We start from the raw sequence: 14,861 nt of genomic DNA on the forward strand, positions 1-14,861 counted from the left end.
GACTTTCTTCATTATTTGTTGCTAGGTTGGGTGTTGCGCAATGGCTTAGTGAAAATCTTTAAATTATATCTTTTTCTCCCTCTCCCTCAGCTTTAATCATTGGAATTTTCAACGTGCATACAATTATTTCAAGCTTAGGATTGTAGTGAGTCAGCAGCAGTATAGAAGATGAAGTCCTTTTCCTTTCATCGAAACAATTTTGGCATTCTTTTTTCCAGTATCGTATTGCATCATCCTTTAAAATGTGATTTAATGAGTGTCGCATTTAATACATCTAGGGTACGAACGTACCATAATAGCCAATCAGCTCCAAAAATGAACGAATGATTGTAAAATCAGTCGGTTTGAACATATTTTTGATGTCATTTATATTGTCTGCATCTGGCCGGCGACGATCTTTATCAAATACATGTCCAAGGTAGTTAACGGACCCGAGTGGAACTTCTAACTTCTCTTTTCGCAACCAAGATCCAGCTTGTGATATCTTATTAAGCAGAACTTCCAACCGGTATATCAGTTCCTGAGTAGAAGAACAAACAACCACAATGTCATCCATTGATTTTAGACATCGTAGTATCTATCATCTGGTGGAAAATTTAATGAAAATTCCCATTGTGACATTTGGTAAATAAAGAATGAATGGATTGAGCGAAGAAATTTCTTTTCAATTAGTTTTTCACCGTGGCTCTGCACTAATATATATATATATATATATATATATATATATATATATATTAATGTAGAGCCACGGTGAAAAACTAATTGAAAAGAAGTTTCTTTGCTGAAAATTTGCTGGAGCTGGCTTTACACGAAACGGTGATCCGTTAAACTGATAGAGCCCACGGTGAGTATTAGTGGTTAATAAGTCCTTTGACTCATTGTCAACTTCCACTTGTAAGTAGGCTTCGTTTAAATCCAGTTTAGGAAAATAAAGTCTACCGTTTAGGTTAACAAATAGGTGCTCTGGTGAAGGTAGTGGATATAAACGGCTTTGTGAAGCGTCATTTAACTCTGTTGAAAAATCTCCACAAAGGCGAATAGCTCCGTTCGCTTTCTGAAATGCTTCAATTAGTGCTGCCCATGCTGAATAATTAATAAGTTGTATAACATCGAGCTTCTCTAGTCGGTCTAATTCTTTGTCAACTTTGTTTATAGCTGCGTATGAAACTTGACGTTTTGGACGAAAAACGGGTTATACATCCATCTGTAAGTATGATTTTGCCTTCCCAAATGTGCAGCGTTCTAACTTATCCCGGAACAAGGTTTAATGTTTCTGCTTAAGGTCCTCTACCGTTTTAGTTTTCATAGTTACATGAACGACGGTTAGATGGCTTGTACTACTACGTGACTACCTTCGCCTTTTACTCCTCGTGAAGGAGCATAGGCCGCTCACCTGCGTTATCCATCCAACCCTGTCCTGGGCAGTCCTTTCTAGCTCCTTCCAGTTGTTATTCATCTTTTTTCATATCTGCTTCTATTTCTCGATGTAATGTGTTCTTTGGCCTTCCTCTTTTTTGCTTCCCTTCAGGATTCCAAGTTAGGGCTTGCTTCGTGGTGCAGTTTGATGATTTGAGTAATGTATGTCCTATCCATTTCCATCGTCTTTTTCTAATTTCTTCTTCAGCTGGAAGTTGGTTTATTTTCTCCCACAGAAGGCTGTTACTGATGGTATCCGGCCAATGGATGTTGAGTATCTTGCGTAGACAGCTATTTATAAATACTTGTACCTTCTTGATTGTGGTTGTTGTAGTTCTCCATATTTCAGCTCCGTACAGTAGAACTGCCTTGACGTTCGTATTGAAGATTCTCACTTTGATGTTGGTTGAAAGTTGTTTTGAGTCCCATATGTTCTTCAATTGTAGGAATGCGACCCTTGCTTTGCCGATCCTCGCCTTTACGTTTGCATCTGAACCTCCTTGTTCATCGATGATGCTTCCCAGGTATGTGAAGGATTCTACATCTTCCGGAATTTCGCCGTCAAGAGTAATTGGATTGCTGTTCTCCGCTTTGAATTTGAGGACCTTAGTTTTCCCTTTGTGTATGCTGAGGCCTACTGATGCAGAGACTGCTGCTACACTGGCTGTCTTCATCTGCATCTGTTCGTGTGTACGTGATAGGAGGGCTAGGTCATCTGCGAAGTCCAAATCGTCTAATTGATTCTGAGCTGTCCATTGTATTCCGTGTTTTCCCTCAGATGTCGAGGTCTTCATAATCCAGTCGACCACCAGAAGAAAGAGGAAGGGAGAGAGTAGACAGCCTTGTCTGACTCCGGTCCTTACTTGGAATGCATATGTCAGCTGTCCTCCATGCACTACTTTGCACTGTAGTCCGTCGTATGAGTTCCGGATAATATTGACAATCTTCTCAGGAACTCCGTAGTGTCGAAGAAGTTTCCATAACGTCCTCCTGTCTACACTGTCGAGTGCCTTTTCATAATCAATGAAGTTGATGTATAGTGATGAGTTCCACTCAACTGATTGTTCGACGATGATCCGTAGTGTTGCAATTTGGTCTGTGCACGACCGATCCTTACGGAATCCAGCTTGTTGATCTCGAAGTTGGGCGTCTACTGCATCCTTCATCCGGTTCAGCAACAATCTGTTGAAGACTTTGCCTGGTATTGACAGTAGTGTAATGCCTCTGTAGTTTTCACATTTGCTCAGATATCCTTTCTTTGGAATCTTGACGAGGTGTCCTTCATTCCAGTCCATCGGCACTTGTTCCTCCTCCCAAATCTTTTTGAATAGAAGATAAAGCATGCTTGTGGTTGCTTCGATGTCTGATCGCTTGTACTACTCGAGTTTTTTAACGTACATATTATGCTCAGCGGTATATCTCATAAATTTAGTTTTTCTATCTAATCTATACCAACACGGTCTCAATCATGTTCGTTCGTTAAATAACAATTTCCTGTGAATTACTTATCTCGGAATAACAGAGTATTTTATTATTTCGACGAGCTTTAATGTTTTCGGATGCATTCCGAGTTACGTGCCCAGTTGGCAATACATGTGGACAGCTAGTTAAGCGCCATGTTCGTTTAGAGATCAAAGTGATATATGATGCTGTATCTAGTTATAATCGAATATGAACACCATTAACCATTAATTCCACATACTCTCTTTTATCTATTATGCTTAGTGACAATGTGTCATATATACTGTTTATATACTTGTTTTGACACTGGTAAGGACGCTTCGTTGGCTTTGATCTAAAGCGTTCTCTAGTTTGGCAAATTGTTTCTTTATGACCCACTTTATTGCATGTTGTGCATATAGGGTTTCTAAACCAGCAAACTTTTGAGAAGTGCCAGGCACTACAGTACCAACATTTAGTTGAAGGTTTCACATTTCATTCTCTTGCAGATTATCTTGTTGTCGTCAATAGGTCATCCATGTATATCCGCTTGTCAGCTGGAATGCTCCTCATCACTTAGGTGCTTACTTCTGTGTATTCGGTTTATGCTTTGACTGTCTTTGTTCTTGTTCGGCTGTTGTTAATTGCTGTCTTCTTGTTTTCTCCTCCTTGAATCTTGTTCACACATTCCTTACAGATCCATCCCTTGTGATTGATGACGTAGGTTGTGCTTCTTGGATTTTTTTACAGTTGTCCTCCATAGTGGCTTCTTCGCGAGTCTTCGAAATGCTGGTTCTCCAGTTGTCCAGTGTTTCTTTGGCTCCAGTTTCATCTTGTCCACAACTGGCTAATGGTGATTCGAAACTATGTCAGTGCGTCTTCTGGTTCTCACGTCCTATATCGAGCTTGTGAATTGTTTACCGATGCAATATGATCTACCTGGTTCTCCGTAGTGTGGTCAGGTGAGTTCCATGCAGCTTTGTGCATATGTACAAGAGTGAATTTTGTGCTGCCTATAACTAATTTGTTGAGTGCACATAAATTGCTGAGTCTTTCGTCATTCTCTTCCCGTTCCCTCATTCAGTCCATGTCATCCGATGATGTCGTCAGAACCCTTATTGTCCATTCCGACTTCGATGTTTAGTTCTCACATCAAGATTGTCACGTCGTTTATTTCGCACTTCGCTATCATCGATTAAGGCCTTTCGTAGAACCGATCTCCATGGTCGTCATTGTTTTCATCGGTGTATGCACAACATTTTTGTTTCGAAGGATGAATCAATGATCCTGAATCCATGAGATCCTCATCCCATGAGCGTATTTGATGCTTTTTGTACGGAATCCGAGCACATTCTAGAGCTTTCAGAGCATTGTCCTCTTGTGATCAGAGTACAGCAGCATCTCTCCTGAATGTGTTTTCCCTAGCAGTTGTGGTGGTCGGTATTCGATATATCCCTTAAACTTCGTATACAATTCGTCTTGATAACCGTCCTATTTAACCCCAACGGTATATTATTCAGAAGTCGAATACGAAGCGTTGATTACGTTTATTTCGAGACCACACACACAGATGTCCAAAATTTACAGATGCATTAAACGAGAATTAAGAGTTGTGTCGAACGGCAAACAGGCAAGCGAGCGACTGAGCGAATGTAAGTAATCGAGTACAATCAAGCGAGCGAAAAAGCAGAGTCAACCATATGAATAACATGGACATATATATAGCATGTGAAATTAATGAGTAATCGAATCAAATAAGCGGTTAGTAGTGAGACTAGCAGAGTTAATAAATGCGTAGGCCGTAAGCAATATTCAAGCATGCGTATTTCATACAAGCACAAAATAATAATAAGGGTACAATAAATTGTTATAGTGCGGATGGCTTTGTCCGCTAAATAAGTTAGCAAAAGGGCTTAACTGAGTTAAATGAGAATAAACCATTTGCACGTGAGTCGTTATAAAGTGTTACAGTCGGTGTTGTCCAATATATGTACTGTACAGATGTTATCTTATCACTAATGATCTGCTCAGTTTCGACAAATTGATAACAAAAATAACTATACATTCAATACATCATTCCCACATCTCAACGTTGTCCCTTACAGATCACAATATTCCTCTTAATTTGCTGTTATCTTGATTGCCCACATATTTCTTTTCTATTCGGTTGATTTCAATCTTGTGCTTGTCGGTACTCCGCGTCCGATTGCTGCTACATACTACCACTCTGTGAGAGCAGTTGAAACTAACCCATTTGGAACTCTCAACAAGTGTTTTCTGGCCTTTCTCATTCCCATTTCTTCTCAGGACTCCAAGTTATCATTTGCGTCGTGATGCAGTTTGATGATTTCCTCAATGTGTATTGTATCCACTTCCAACATCTTTTCCTAATTTCCTCATCGTCTGGAAATCGGTTTGCTCCCTCTCACAGCAGGCTGTTGGTATCCAGTCAACAGACATTCAGTGTCTCACGTAGGCAACTAATATTGAATACTTTGACTTCTTCGATGGTGGTGTTGGTAGTTCTGGAAGTTTCAGCCGCGTCCAGTACGTTCGCGCTGAAGCTTGTGGGTGTGATATTGGTTTATAGTCGTTTTGAGTTCCATATGTTCTTCAACCAACTTGGAATTCGAGTTAGTCACGGAACTATCTTTCCAAGGAATCGTCACTTAGTAGAAATGCCACAAAAGGTACAGAGTGAAGGAAATACCATTAGCTCACAGGTTTCCACATCTGTGCAGCTACACTTGGAACCAGTTACTCGTAGAGGTAGTTTCCATACCGTCAATCGATCCATTCAAGCGACTACGATGTCCAAAACATGCCGTCAGGCTTCCGTCTTGAAACACAAATTAATATCTTAATTACAGTCTGTTTCGCCACAACGCTTTGAGTTTTATTTGGGGATCTGAAGAGAATATGTTAAATCCACCGAGGCATGCAAATCACATAAGTGAAATACACGCGAAATCGAAGTTTACAAACACAGTGATTTGTATATAAACGTCGTTTTCAACTTGCGAGTTATCTAAGGCGACTTGACCGTCTGTACGTCTAAAATGAGAAATGCTTCGATAGTACAAATGACAGCTAATAGCTGTGTTTGATCTTGATAACTGTTTATCAACAAGCAGAAACTTAACCAACATCAAGTAATATGGAAAACGTTATGTTTGAATAAGAATTAAACGACCACACACAATTGCTAATAACTGCTACGAGAATTGAGGGTAAGTGAATATGATGATGAATACAATAAATGCTAGAAGTATGTGTGATTATTTTAGAATAATATACCATAAACTTGTGCTACAACATACACACTCAAATCGCTAGGAATACAACTGTTTACTAAATAATAATAAGTAGTACAAAATAATACTCAAAACAGTCGAATGGAAGTGAACAAGAACGGAGAACATGAAACAAACTTAACAGAAGTTAAAAAGAAACAGTTATTCTCTCAAAAACTCTTGATTTGTAAATCTAACACGATGCTCGATAATTTCCTTCATCTATAAAAGAACTATTGAGGAATGAGTGTACTTGTTCTTATCGTCAGACTATTGGACAATTTAATACTCCACAGGTTGCGTAAAAGCAGATGAAAGACTGAATTACGAGATGCGTGCTGATCACCGTTTCACCTCCAAAGAAATTATAAATACTTCCACAAGACTGACAGAACCACATTTCAGCGCATAGACAGCCTTCTTGAACAATTGGGCTACCTGTACCTGCCATCTAGATGTTTCAGCAAGTTATCTGTTTCCTTGTTTGTGTTAACAGGGCATTATGACAATTAACTTCAGGTGCGTCTGTGAACAGTTCACGACCTTTCGCTGTACAAGGTACGAAAATGTACAATCAGAGAGATCTTGATGGCCGAGAGTGTGCACTGAAAAGAGTGAATATTGTTCAGATGTCGACTTTGAAATTTTTTCGCCTGTTACTCCTAATGGAGCATAGGCCACCGACAAGCATTCTCGATCCCACTCTGTCCTTGGCCTTCCGTTCTAGTTCCATCCAATTCTTGTTCATCTCTCTCATGTCTAAATCCATTTCTCGGCGTAATATGTTCTTTGGTCTTCCACTTCTCCTTATTTGGTTCTGAGGACTCCATGTGAGGGCTTGACTTGTGACGCAGTTGGATGCTTTCCCCAATGTGTGGCTTATCAACCACCAGCGATTTTTCTTGATTTCTTCGTCCGATGGGATCTGGTTTGTTCTTTCCCACAGTGGGTTGTTGCTGATAATGTCTGGCCGACTGATCCGAAGCATTTTGCGTAGACAATTGTTAATAAACACCTGCATTTTCTGTATGATGGCTTTTGTAGTTCTCCAGGTTTCTGCCCTATACAGTAGAACTGTCTTGACATTTGTATTGAAAATCCCCACCTTGGTGCTGGCTGTCAATAGTTTTGAGTTCCAGATGTTCTTCAGCTGCAAATGTGCTGCTCTTGCTTTGCCGATCCACGCCTTTACATCTGCATAAGATCCGCCGTGTTCATCAATGATGCTGCCCAAATATGTAAAAGTGTTTACATCTTCCAAATCTTCTCCGTCAATTGTGACTGGATTGATGCATGCTGTGTTGTATCGGAGAATCCTGTTTTTCCCTTTGTGTATATTGAAACCTACTGCTGCTGAGGCTGTTGCTATACTGGTCATCTTCTCTTTCATTTGTTGCGATAGAAGAGCCAGATCATCTGAAAACCTAGCCTGACACCGGTCTTTACTTTGAACGAGCTTGTCAATTGTCCTCCATGCACGATTTTGCAGTGTAATCCATCAGATGAACTCTGTATGATATTGACTATCTTCTGAGGCACGCCGTAGTGTCGAAGAAGTTTCCATACTGTTGTTCTGTCCACGCTATCAAATGCCTTTTCGTAGTCAATGAAGTTGATGTAGAGTGATGAATTCCATTCAATTGATTGTTCCACAATGATCCGTAGTGTCGCGATTTGGTCTGTGCACGATCTATCCTTACGGAATCCTGCCTGTTAGTCTCGAAGTTGGGCGTCTACGCAGTCCTTCATCCTGTTCAACAATACCCTGTTGAAGACTTTTCCCGGTATTGAGAGAAGTGTGATGCCCCTGTAGTTATCACACTTGCTGAGATCGCCTTTCTTTGGTATTTTGATCAGGAGTCCTTCTTTCCAGTCTGTTGGTACTTGTTCCTCATCCCAAATCTTATTGAAGAGGATGTGGAGCATCTTAACAGTTGCCGCTACGTTTGCTTTTAGTGCCTCTGCTAGAATGTTTTCTGATCCCGCTGCTTTGCCACTCTTGATTTGTCTGATGGCCATGCTGATTTCTTCAATTGTTGTTGTGCGAAAACATTGATTGGGAGGTCTGTGGGTGCTGCTTCGATGTTAGGTGGGTGTAAGATCCATTTTGAAGGTTTTGTGTGTTGGTGAAAATCCCTCCATGTATATACTTGTACTTTGTTCCTATTGATCCCCTTAGTTGTATATTGTTGTATTTTGATTACATTTGAATTGTTAATACTTGTATTTTTTATTATAGCTTTTGTTTTTATTACACATTCACTAAGTTCGTGTTTCTTCCTGAACTGCATCTGCGTTGTTTTACTTGACACTTGTTCTTGGCAGTAGCCATACTGATTTGTTCCTCCTTTTGTGTGTGATCTATCCAGTCAGGATAGAATAACGTTCATTTGTCGTGACTGGTAATTTTTCCTCATCTTCTATCAACTTCTTTATTTATTGTAATCTAGATTTAATTGATTGAACAATCATTGGTTGAATAGTCGGGTGGTAATATTTGTTTAGGTAACGATTTACATTTAAATTTAAGATGAATTATAGAACCGCTATTTACCCGATTACTTGTTTTGATTTCGACGGGAAAGGGTGCGTGTCTAAAGTCCCCGGTCGGCTATTCTTCAACATCCAAACCGTAGTTTGGATTCTACAGTTCTAAACAATTATTACTTGGCCGAAATCCTTTGGTAATCGTTCGCGGATTTTTCGGAAATAATTGGTCGTTTCGTTTATAATGCCAGTTAATCGTCGAAGGAAATCAAGCTCAAAGTTCGTCGATATTAATGAAGAATCCCCTGTTGTCAAGCAAGTGCCTTTTGACGTCCTTAAGGGTCATGGTTCAGACTCAAATAGGGTTGATTATCATGGTAGTGATTCCAGTCTTAATTCGATGTCAGATGACGTAAAAAATCTTAGTTTATAGGAGAAGCAAAGGCCTGAATTACCAGGAAAGAGCATGTTGCCTATAGTTCATGTTGTTGGCCCAGAACTACCAAAGGTTGAACTGAGTTATTTCGATGGAGAGCCAAGAGGATACTGGAAGTTTATAAGGCAATTTGAGACGTATGTAGCATCAAGAGTCACGGATAATAGCCAGCGCTTGCTCTATTTGATACACTATTGTAAGGGCAAAGCTAAAACAGCTATTGAAGGTTGCGTCATGATGGAGGCATCCTCTGGCTATAAAAGGGCAAGGGAGATTTTAAAACGTTTTTTGGACAGTCTCACGTAATTGCTCGAGAAACACTAGAGGACTTATTCAGTGCTGTGAATTTTGAGTATATTGACGGGGACCGACTATCAAATTTGGCTATTAAAATGGAAAACTGTGCCATGGTCTTGGAACAGATGAATTATACTTCTGATCTAAATTCCTTAGTTACTTTGGAAAGAATAGTGAGACTCTTGCCTCAACCTATGCAAGCCCAGTGGGCGGACTGGGTGGATAAATTGACTGAAGATAACAGGGAACCGACCTTCGATGAGCTCACTCAGTTTATCGCATCGCCTGCGAGAGTGGCTTGTAGTAGATTTGGATGGTTAGCAAACCGTTCAAGAAAAGGGCGTAACGTAAAGACGAACTGTCACGTGCAATCAGAGCAAGGGAATAGTTCGACAATGAAAACTAAATGCAGTATGTGTTCCTACGACCATGCCATTGATAAATGTCCACAGTTCTTAGCGCTTACAGTGCAAGACCGATGGTCTCACGCTAAAAGCAAGGGTATCTGTTTCGTCTGTCTTAGACAAGGACATAGAGTTAAGGAATGTAAGCTGACAAAGCGTTGTAACGTTGAGGGTTGTGAAAAGAAACACCATTCTTTGTTGTACAGCGAGAGTGAGAAACCTGGTATCTCGAATTGTTGCGGATATACTAAATCACTAATCAGTCAAGTGTGTTTAGGCATGATTCCCGTACGGTTGAAATCGCGAAAGGCCGAGATTGTGGGTTATGCTCTGTTGGACAACGGTTCTGATGTGATACTGATAAAATCAAACTGTTTGAGGTCTCTCGGGCTGAGCGAAGATGAAGCATCAGTGGTAGTTGAGACTGTGGGCGGTAATAGAACAATGAAGGTCACGAGTGCGCCTTTTGAGGTATATTCTTTAGATCGATCTGAACATATTACGATTGACGGAGCTCTGATTGTGGCGGGTATACCAGGTCATAAGCCAACAAAGTCAGCAATGAACAACGTAGTTAAGTGGCCGCATTTACGTGATGTGCCAATAGATAGCCTAGATTCTGAAGAAGTTTTACTGTTGATTGGTTGCGACGTACCAGAAGCACATTGGGTGTTAGACCACCGGTGGGGTGGAAAGAAGAACCCGTACGCTGTGAAAACGTTGCTGGGGTGGACGGTTTTCGGACCTGCGTCGTATTCGGAATATAGGAAAAGAGTTGTTAATCATACTAGTAAATTAAAGACTTTGGAGAACGAAATACGTAAACTTTATGATGTAGAGTTTTCTGATGTTTATTCAAGTGATAAATCATTATCAGTAGACGACAAGGTGGCTATAAAGATTGTGGAAGGTGGCACGCGCTTCGACAACGGTCATTTTGTAGTTTCTATACCGTGGAAAAAGAATCCAGATATGAAAGTGGATAATTACGAAGTATCGAACCGTAGATTACAAAGTTTGAAGGGTATGTTGTCGAAGGATGTCAGTCTGCACATCAAGTATATCAAAAGTACTGAAAGTGATTTTACTAAGACTTATGCTGAGAGGGTCTTTGAAATATATCTGCAGTCTTATCATCGCCCTCGATGGTATTTACCTCATCATGCAGTATTAAACATAAAAAAAACCAGACCTTAGAGTGGTCCTTGATTGTGCCGCCCAGTTTGCAGGGGTTCCCCCAAATGATATGATTTATCAAGAACCCGATACCACCGCTGAGTTAAGGTGTATATTATTAAGTTTTCGCAAGGTGGCAGTTGCAATCCCTGCAGATGTTGAAGAAATGTTCATGCAAGTGAAGGTCCCTGAGTCTGATCGAGGAGCTTCAAGATTTCTGTGGTGGCGGGAGGGAGATATGTCGAGGGAACCATCCGAGTTTCAAATGACATTCCATCCATTTGATGCCACATCATCGCCATTTTGCGCGAACTTTGCCTTGAATAAGACGGCCCAAATATTCTCTCACAGTTATGATGGTTATATTGTAGATGATGTCAAGAATAATTTCTATGTTGATGATTGCTTGATATCCATTCCCACTTGTGATCAAGCAAAGAGTTTCGTTAAGCATATAAGTGAATTATTATGTACAGAAGTATACAAAAAATGACCGATCTTGAATCTTGGTTCAAATGTCCTATTTTATTGCATGGCGAATTTTATATAACAATCACTGACTGTACGGAACCTACTCTTGACGATATTGAGTTTAGAAAAACTGCGGTGGTTAACTTGAGTAGTATAAAGTACAACAAGACACCTGTTCTCTCTTATTATTCCGAGTGGTTGAAATTAGTCAGAGCTGTAACCTGGTTTACCGAGTTGTGAAGGATCCGTTCATCTAGGATGTTTAAAGGTCAAGGAGCTTGAAATTGCCAAGCGTAAAATTTTATTGATGGTTCAGAGAGAAGTGTATGGAGAATTAGTTAGTGAATTTAGAAACAGCGGTAAAGTAGCAAGTCATGATGATCTGAAAGGTTTATCACCGATAATGCTTGATGGGTTACTCTGTGTTACAGGTCGGCTAAGCTACTCAGAATTTTTAAATGCTTTTAAACATCCAGTGATTTTACCCAGTTGACACTTAGTGACGGAAATGATAATTAGATATTGTCATAAAGAACCAGGACACATAGGAAGGTCATTAGAAAAAGGATATAGATATGTGTTTACTTGTTTGCAAACATGAGCAGTACATATTGAACTGATGTATAGTTTGATTACTGGTTAATTTATAATGGCCTTATGGTGCTTTATTAAAAGAAGGAAACCTCCAGAGACTTACAGTGACCGTGCGTCAAGCCTCATGGGTGCAGTTTCTGAGTTAAGGAGGTTTTTGCGACAGTCGAATCAGCAGAAGATAAATATTGAATTGTCAGCGAGACACTCATCCAAAAGCATGGGTGGAGTTTGGAGAAGAGTGATTAGGTCTATACCACGACTGTTATTGTTGATCATCAGAGAACAGGTGAAGCAGGTCTTCTTGAAGCTTTGGATTGGTCTTTGTTGTTATTAATGTAGTTATGTCGAGTAGGCGTACTGCTGTAAGTCCTACTCGTTCCTATGGTGTGATATGTTATATAATGAACCATGACCGTAGGCATCAAGGTAGCTTGTGTGGTATGGAGGGATTTTGGGGGCCGGTGTAAGATCCATTTTGAAGGTTTTGTGTGTTGGTGAAAATCCCTCCATGTATATACTTGTACTTTGTTCCTATTGATCCCCTTAGTTGTATATTGTTGTATTTTGATTACATTTGAATTGTTAATACTTGTATTTTTTATTATAGCTTTTGTTTTTATTACACATTCACTAAGTTCGTGTTTCTTCCTGAACTGCATCTGCGTTGTTTTACTTGACACTTGTTCTTGGCAGTAGCCATACTGATTTGTTCCTCCTTTTGTGTGTGATCTATCCAGTCAGGATAGAATAACGTTCATTTGTCGTGACTGGTAATTTTTCCTCATCTTCTATCAACTTCTTTATTTATTGTAATCTAGATTTAATTGATTGAACAATCATTGGTTGAATAGTCGGGTGGTAATATTTGTTTAGGTAACGATTTACATTTAAATTTAAGATGAATTATAGAACCGCTATTTACCCGATTACTTGTTTTGATTTCGACGGGAAAGGGTGCGTGTCTAAAGTCCCCGGTCGGCTATTCTTCAACATCCAAACCGTAGTTTGGATTCTACAGTGGGTTCAGTGGAGCTGGTCGATTCAAGAGTTCTTTGAAGTATTCTACTCACCTGTTTCACTGTTCTTCAATGTTGGTGAATACATCGCCTTCCTTGCTTTTCACTGGTCGTTCTGGTTTGCGGCGATTTCCAGAGAGTTTCTTTGTTGTGTCATACAGTTTTCTCATGTTGCCGTCTCTTGGAGGCTTTTCTGCCGTCATTGCTAGATCTTCCACATATTTACGTTTGTCGGTTCTTATGCTCCTCTTCACTTATTTGTTTACTTCTGTGTATTCAGCTTGTGCCTTGGCTTTTTCTGCTCTTGTTCGGCTGGTATTGATTGCTGCCTTCTTATTCCTCCTTTCTTGAATCTTATCCAGTGTATCAACAGTGATCCATTCCTTGTGATGGTGCCTCTTGTGACCCAGAACCTCATGACATGTTGAAGTGATTGCCTCTTTTATTCCCTTCCAGTTGCCCTCCATAGTAGTTCCTTCTCCATTTAGTAGATTACGAAAGGCCTGGAATTTATTGTCGAGGACTATATTGAATTTGTTGAGTTTATCACTGTCCTGGAGAAAGGCCGTATTGAACTTTTGTGATATTGTCCAGCACTTCTTGAGTTTCAATCTCTTCTTGGCGACCAGTCCATGTGGTTTTGTGAATGCGTTTATGTGAGAATATAGTACCGCCTAAGACCAGTTTATTGAAGGCACATGGGTTTGTAAATCTATCAACAATTTCGTTCCTTTCTCCCAGTTCGTGTCGTCATATCCGGTGTTGTCCATTTCAACTTTGATATAGTGTTCCTCAGTACATCCTCGTGTCGTATTTTTCTTTATAAACCATTTACCAGAAACTAAGTCAAAAACGTGGAGACAATACCTTCAACGGTCTATAGAGATGGGTGGAAAAAGGAAGGGTTTACGATCACATTTGTGTCACTAACGCGCCTAAGTAACTTTAAAAGGCGTTCATCATGCAACCGAATATTTTCATCATGAACAACGATATCATGCTGATATGATTCAAGACCATGAAGACCATTGATGATCCGATTTCTGGCTATTTATACCAAAGCTTGCTGAGTGAAACTTCGTACGTCCCACAACCCTCGATAATTGAATTGGTACACAAAGAAATGCGTACGTTCAACAACCGTAGGCCATTTGTCCCAAGCAAAGATGGGCAACATTCACTAGGAGGAGAATATTGACAGAACTAACTTCTTTCTTCGATAGAAGATTAACTCTACTAGATGATGGAGTAATCATTCCATGTATACTAAGATGTGCAGTATCAGATTATCTTCCTACTCCCATCAGGCTTGTTGGTAGCCTGAGATGCAAGCAGATATAAGTTGGAAATGGAAAAACGGTCCTGCTTGTTTGGATAAGCTATTGAACAATAAATCAAAACGGTTTGCGATGAATTCACCATTGGGCTTACTTTTTACTGACCGTTTCACGGGCAATCTAGAAGATAAGGTTCTTAGATCAACAAGTGAGAGATTTCACTTACATAAAGGATATATGGATGTCATGGTCTAATTTTGTAATTTTAAATCGAAATCGGTTATTATTATTCTTCAATAACTTTTCATGATTATTATTCGGTCATTAAGTTTTTCATTTCTCTTCACACTTGTCAAGTGGTCAATCAACTTTCATAATTTCGACACACAAATTATTTTCATCTTTACATTCTTCTCTAACTCTGTGCTTCTTTCGCAACCTCGTTTTATAATTAGAGTCTCGAATCACATTGTGATGCAAGGATTTCCATCATTCTAGATACTTATCTATTAACCAAACAACTATAAAGAGAAATTTACAGATTTCAATTAAAA

This window comes from Schistosoma haematobium, chromosome 4 (genome assembly GCF_000699445.3).
Source record: "Schistosoma haematobium chromosome 4, whole genome shotgun sequence".
Classification (NCBI taxonomy): domain Eukaryota; kingdom Metazoa; phylum Platyhelminthes; class Trematoda; order Strigeidida; family Schistosomatidae; genus Schistosoma; species Schistosoma haematobium.